The sequence below is a fragment of the Carlito syrichta genome, unplaced genomic scaffold, assembly GCF_000164805.1.
Source record: "Carlito syrichta isolate Samal-C Ts95f unplaced genomic scaffold, Tarsius_syrichta-2.0.1 Scaffold219838, whole genome shotgun sequence".
Taxonomy (NCBI): domain Eukaryota; kingdom Metazoa; phylum Chordata; class Mammalia; order Primates; family Tarsiidae; genus Carlito; species Carlito syrichta.
Window position 1 is genome coordinate 107,046 of NW_007163934.1, and position 7,534 is coordinate 114,579.

Consider the following 7,534-nt stretch of genomic DNA (forward strand, 5'->3'; position numbering starts at 1 on the left):
CCTAATAGTTTGGGATTATTTTAGTGTCTTGCTTTCATTTTTTTCTTCTAAAAATGTGTCCCAAAGATAATCATTTAAAATATGATGTGTTGTGTATATTTCATCAAAAATGCATTTTTTTCTCTGATGTAAATTGTATTTGGAGACAAAGTTCAATTGTCTTTAGAAAATATTAGAGTTTTCTTTCAATGTGGAGTTTCATGGAAATTGGCTTCATGTGTTAATTTTCACGTTTTTAACAGCTGTTTTTAAGAGTTTATTAATACTCATATCTTAGCACTTTTAAAATTTGAGGCTGCAGAACATTTCTTGGGACTTCTAGAAAGACTCTTATGACTAGATGCTCATATGGCTAGAGGAGAGAGGTAGAATAAGATAGAAAACTGAAAATGGCATGCTAGGGCGAAAGGGTTAGTTAGCTACCTTTTCTGTCTTAGTTAAATAATGCTGTGAAGGGAAATTCTGGACATCACAAAGAACATAACTTTTGTTATGCTCTATTAAGGGCAGCCTGAAAATTATTTTATACTGCTTTACATTCACTGAAGAAATTTAGTGTTAAATTTGAGTTCATGGTGTAAAATGCACCTTAAGATTACCCTGAATTAAAAATAAGTTGCAAATTGTGTACTAATAATTACAATTTTCTTGTAATGTCTGCTATATTAATGAATTATGTCACCAGAGAAGCAATTAATGCTATGCAAATAAATATTCATTGCATTTACAAAGGAAGATTCCATAAAGAGATAACACTTATCTTTATTTACTCTCCTTTATTTACAATGGATAAACAAATTTGCCTGAACAACATTTTCAGGTAGAGTTGACTAAAAGAAGAAATAACAGGTCAGTTGAACTACTGGAATTCATTAGGACTGCAATCTTGCCTAAAGTCTATATTCTATTACTATAATCACTCATTTGAAATAATTTATTTATGATTTTTATTGAAATATAGCATTTTACTCATTACTGATGGCATTTTAAAAAATTTTGCAGAACATTTGGATTGAGTTGAAAGACTTAGAAATATTTAATTCATTTTTAGTATTTAAAAAAAATTACTAAAGACTCCCTCTTCTCAGGAAATGAATTTCTGGAAACCCAAATTAAGTTAATATTATAAGTGAAAACAAATTTAAAACATATTTTATGTAAATCTTTCTTTATGATTATTATTCATTTATAGATAGGAATGTTTCCAATGATTAGAGACTGATGGCCGAAGTTTAATTCAAGGTTGTAATGTCATGATTTGCATAGAGTTTAATTAGCCTATGCACAGTACTAATATTTAGGACTCTTTTCTAAATACATTCTACATATGAAATACATTACAAATTGAGCTGCTGTCAGTCCTCCTTCCGGATTGGCTGGGAGCGTTATTACAGTCCATCAACTCACCATCAGACCATTACTTGCTCAGCAGTGTTCCCTGTGGACTTGCGCTGCTCACTTTGAACATATTGCTTTAATAAGGAGAATTTTTTCAGAAAGCTTGAGTTATCTCAGGCCTGGAAAGAAGCACTTCAGAACCTGACAAAGGGCTTTCTGTAGTTAATGGCTTTGGAGATCACAGAGTAAAAATGTATATCTGACCTCATTTACATAAAAACATTCAGCACAGCATTTCACAAATTAACACAAATTTGATATAACACTGAACGATATATGACTAAATTATTCCATTTTTAGGATTCCAGATGTGTTTTTTATGTTGGTTGATTTACTTTTTGATTAGTTGTTAGAACTTAAAACATCTGTTGCCATTGTGTAGTGTAGAACATTTTAATGGTATTACTAAATGCCATGCATCTATCAGCACTGACTCCCATGTCTAATGCTAGAGTAACTCCCTGGGTAGGCTTTTTTACACAGATGCAGAACACTAGATTGCTGATCATGGAATTCTTCAAAAATTATTTTAAAGCATTTATGAAAAGCAACTTCTTAGTATTTGAATTTGTAGCTAAAACGCTACAAAAAGAATTCAGCAGGCTTCTTATTTTATTTTATTTTGTATTTTTGCAGCTGTAATGATATATGCTTTCTTTAGTTGCACCATATGCTTAAGAAACTTAATTTCATTATTATTGATTACAGGAGATTTTTGTTTTCTCAGAAGCTCAGGAAAGTAAGTAATAGTATACCTATTGTCAAATAACTAATCAAGGTGGAACTAATGCAAATCAGACTCTCATTAGAAAGATAATCATATAGCTAGCCCCAAATAAACTGTGTGTAGTCTTTCTTATTGCTGTATTATTGCCCAATTTTATGGAATGCTTGTCTGTTGAGGGAATTTACAACATTTACTGCCAATCCAGCCTTAATTTTCTTTAACTATTGATAAGAAGGTCTATAAAAAGATAAAGTAATGGCAGAATGAACAACCAGTGACCTGGTAAATTTTGGAAATCGGTAAAAGACATTGGTTCAAAAATCGTTTCAGTAATATATTGCAAGGTGATTTTATTTTTTGTATGTAAAGTTCAAGGGGTCCATATTTACCTGTGTTTCTTTAGGCCATAAATTCAATCAAATCAAATTGGGTAAATCTTATTAAGAGGAAAAATCTAAAGTATATTCTTTCTGGGCTATGATCTGCACATAGACTTAAAGCAGTAACAATCTCTTCCTTACTGGTCAAAATGCTATGAGACCAAGTGAAATTTAGGTTTCTGTTGCTAAACCCTTTTTAAATAATATACAGATTAATTGACATCATCTTAGACAAACTGGAAGAATACTCTCTGGTCAGAGATAATGAAAACATGGAGAAAATAATAGCATAGGGATTCATTGTTTTGGCAAATCCTTGAAGTGAAATAGAACTTTGCTCAAGTTCAGGTTTCATCATTGTCTAGTTGTATGATCTTCAGCAAGTTAAACAGTCTATTTGTACCTCTGCTTCTTAATGAAATGTGGAAATAAAGATAGCTACTTCATAGTAGTTGTGGTAAGAATTAAATGACATACTTAATGTTTCCAGCATAAAGTTCACACACACTGAGTACTCACTAAACTTTGGTTATTATTATATTGTTTATTATTATATTAGTGTTATTCTCTCTGATAATTATGTAGAGTTATCATTCTGGGCAAAAATAACCTGTGAAAGAATTAAGGCAAATGCTAATTCTCACTAAAAAATTACCTCAACATCAATTATGCCCAAATGAAAAGAAAATGGAAAGAAGACAAACTCCATCTAAGTGTTCAATCTGTTCTGCAGTGAGGAGTATATTTTCTGTTTACTTTCTCTTGATGTGCCAAATAGGAAGCAGATGATTATGACCTACTAGATATATAACCTCTAAAAGTAAAATTAAGTTAATCTAGAATGCACAATGAAAATGGAAGCATTGGTTTCTAACAAGAATTTTTAAAGTAAATACTGAAGATATCTACTGCTTCTCCAGTCAACATGTCTGAGTTTCATATAGAAATAAGCATGAAATACAACGGTGTACTTCAGAGCATATGCCCACCAAAAGTCCGTGCACCTGCTTTAAGAAGGCTACCTACTTAGCAAGTTTCTACCAACTGCTCCCATGCATAGCACACAGACTGGACTGTGTCACATATGCACTTTATCTTCAAAGGGGGCCAAGATACATAATTATGTTGTTGTTGTTGTCTTGTTTATTTTTAACTGGGAGGTGCATCACTCCCAAACTGAAGTGCTGTTTTTAAGAAGGAAGGGTAAAATGGATATTGGGCAGGCAACAAGCAGTGCAGTCTTTGTTCTCACTACAATTAATCATGTTCACATATTTATTGTCTTTCATTCCAGTCAGTTTCAGAACATTCAATTTCTCCTTTTCACAGCAATTGAGTTAATTTTCATAAAGCAAACTTCTGATTCATTTACAATGCTACTCAAAAGTCAGTGGGAATTCCTCATCAACAGTCAATGAGAGGCCAACTGACATTCAAAATCCTCCATGATCTGACTCAAACTTACTGTCCAATTTTATATCTCCACTTCACTTTTTTCATTTGCATAGTACAGCCCAATTGTAATATTTTCTCTGAATTTTCCTATCTTTGCTCACATACATTTCCCTACTGGTTATACTTTCTTCACGTTTTCACACATTTGAATCTTACCTGTTCTTCAATATTCCACCAAAAATGCATTTCCTTCATAAAGGCTTTTATTTTTCTCCAGTCACAAGCAATCCCTTCTGACCTTAAAATCCTCTAGAGCTTTATTTGTACTTCTTTTATGAGTCATTACTTTCACATTCGTCTACAAGTTACTTAATCTATGCATGACTTCTACATATTTCAAGAATAAAATTATTTTTGAAATGGGATTATGCGTCTTAAGTGATTTTCTGTTTCTATAGCATTCAGAGCTTATATAGGCAGAAAACCTGTTGGTCTAATGAATTAGAAGTTACATTTTCAAGTACTTTTTTAAAATTAGGGAACTGATAAACAGAAAATTGGTGAAGGTGTGGTAATATTACACCAGAGTCTAATACTTTATTCTATGATGTCATGAATGCCTACGATAATTTTTAAGAAATGAGTAGGCTCATGGAATTTTACAGCTAATTAGGGATTACAGGATGCACCTATTTCAACTTACTCTTGTAATTGATGGAGCTTCTGAGGTTTAGAACTATTAAGGAACTTGTGAACACAACATTTTTATTGGCAAGGGCAAGCAGGCACCAGGAATCTTATGTTCTGACATCTTGTCTAGTGAACTTTCCACTAGTTGTCAGTCTTATTTTTCTGTATGGTCCAACTCACAGTTGGGTGTTTAATAAAATGACTACTTTTGATTTCTTTTTTTTACTTTTAGTTATATTTTACATATCATAATTTCAAGTGTACAATGCAATACTTTTAGTACATGTATTAAATTATGCAACTATCACCATTTCACATAAACAAAATTATACAATATATGGTCTCTGATGACCAACTTATTTCATTAAGCATAGTTTTCGAGTTTCATCCATGTTGTAGCATTTACCAATGCCTTGTTCAATGCTAATAATGAGTAGTATTCCATTGTATGAATATATAATGCACTGTCTGTTTCCTCATCAATTAATAAACTTTTAGGTTGTTCCTAATTTTAGCTATTATAAATAATTTTTCTGTGGACATTTATGTGCAAGTCTTTGTGTGGACATATGCTTTCATTTCTCTTGAGTAGATATCTTGGAGTGGAATATAATGGGTTGTATAGTAAATTTATGTTTAACTTTTAAGAAACTGACAACTTCTTTGCAAAATGTCTATTTTAATACCTATCGACAATAGGTAAGGGTTCCTGTTTCTCTGATCCTCGACAACATGTGCTAACATGCCTTTTTATTATAGCTATAACAGTGGGCATGAAATGATATCTTATCTTATTTTTAATTTGCATTACCCTAATGACTAATGATGTTGAACATATTATTTCTGTCCTCTTTGGTAAACTTCCTATTCAAATCTTTACCTAACTCACACTCTTAAAGATTTTTCTCCTGTATTTTTCTTTAAAAAGTGTATTGTCTTGGATCTTACACGTAGGTTTATGATCTATTTTGAGAAAATATTTTTGTGTGTGCTGTGAGGCAAGTGTCAAAGTTAATCTGTGAATCATCAATTGTCAAAAGGCTATGTTTTTAATTGAACTGCTGTAGCACCTTCCTTGAAAAGTAACTGACCATAAATAATAGGATTTATTTCTGAACTCTTAGTTCTACTCTATTGACCTACATATGTATCCTTATGCCAATATCACACAAATTTGATAAATATAACTTTATAATAATTTTTGAAATTGGATAGTGAAAGTCCTCCAAATTATTTTACTCCAAATTGGGTAGTGAAAGTCCTCCAAATTATTATTTTTTAATTATTTTTCAAAATTGGTGACTTTAAGACTTTCAGAGTTCTTACATTTTAGAATCAACTTATCAATTTCTGAAGGAAAAAAATCCGCTGAAACTTTGGTAAAGATTACATTAAATCTATAGATTAGTTTAGGAAGTATTACTATCTTAATAAACAGTATTAATCTTCTAATTTATAAACAGAATATTTTCCATTTGTTTAGGTCATATTTATTTTCTTTCAACAATATTTTGTAATTTTCAGTCTTGCACTTATTTGTTACATTTATTCTTAAGTATTTTGTTCTTTTTGATAGTGATGTGCATGAAATGTTATTCTTAATTTTATTTTTGTGTTATTTATTACTTAAATATTAAAAATAATATTTCAATTTTAATAATAATAGTAATTGTTTTAGATATTTTGATCTTGTGTCCTATAAACTTGCTTAAGTTGTTTACTGTTTCTTATAGATCTGGGGAGGATTCTTTAGGATGTTTTATATATAGAGCCATATTATCATGAATTAAGACAGTTTTACTTCATTTTTCTAATTTAGACACCTTGTATTTCTTTTCCATGACTGATTTTACTCTAAAGAACCTCCAGAACAATGTTAAATAGAAGTGGTAATAGTGTATATGCTTGCCTTTTCTCTGATCTCAAGGGGAAAACATAATTTTATTGTTAAGTATGATATCATTTATAAGATTTTTTTTTATTGGCCTTTTTCATGTTAAGCATATTGAGAGTTTCTGTTATATGTGAGTGATATGATAGCTCATGCCTGTAATTCCAATGATTTGGGATGCGGAGATGGGAGCATCACTTGAGATCAGGAGTTCAAGACCCAGTTTGGGCAGGAAAGTGAGACTTCAACTCTACAAAATATTTTAAAATTAACCAGGCATGGTGGCATGCTCCTGCAGTCTTAGCTACTCAGGAGGCTGAGGCGGGAGGATTGCTTGAGCCTGGGAATTTGAGACTGCAGGGAGCCATTATCCTGCCACTGCACTCCAACCTTGGCCACAGAGGGAAACCTTGTCTCTAATTTTTTTAATCAAAAAAATAATTAGTGTTGATTTTTATCAAATGCTTTTTCTGCATTTATTGAGATAATTATTTGATTTTTGTCTTCTTTATTCTATTAAGATGATGTATTATATTAATTGAATTTTAGATATAAACCAACTTTACATTCCTAGGATAAATCCCATGTAGTCATAGTGTATAAATTTTTACGTATTGTTGGATTTGGTTTATTAATCCAACAATTTTGTTGTGGTAAATAATTTCTGAAAAGATTATTCAAGTGTTTTTTTTTTTAGTATGTAATTAACCTAAATATTAGACTAGATATGCTACTTAAATTATTTGTTGATAATTAAAAGGTACCTTATGCTTTTAATTATAAAGTGGTATGGTGACTATCAGGGAAGACAAACTTTCCACATCAATTTAAATATCTCTGGGGCATCTCACACCATACTCATTATTAGTCTCAAACTACTGCCATCAGAAAGCTTGTGAGACGAAGAATGGAAATTTTCCATCTTATCCAACTCAATCTCATATCCCAACCCCTTGCTGCTGACCTCTCCAACTCTTTTAAGTATGTTAAACCTCACCTTTGTTCAAAATATGTCTGTCACTTTTTCGTCTTTTTTTTTTTTTTTTTTTTTTG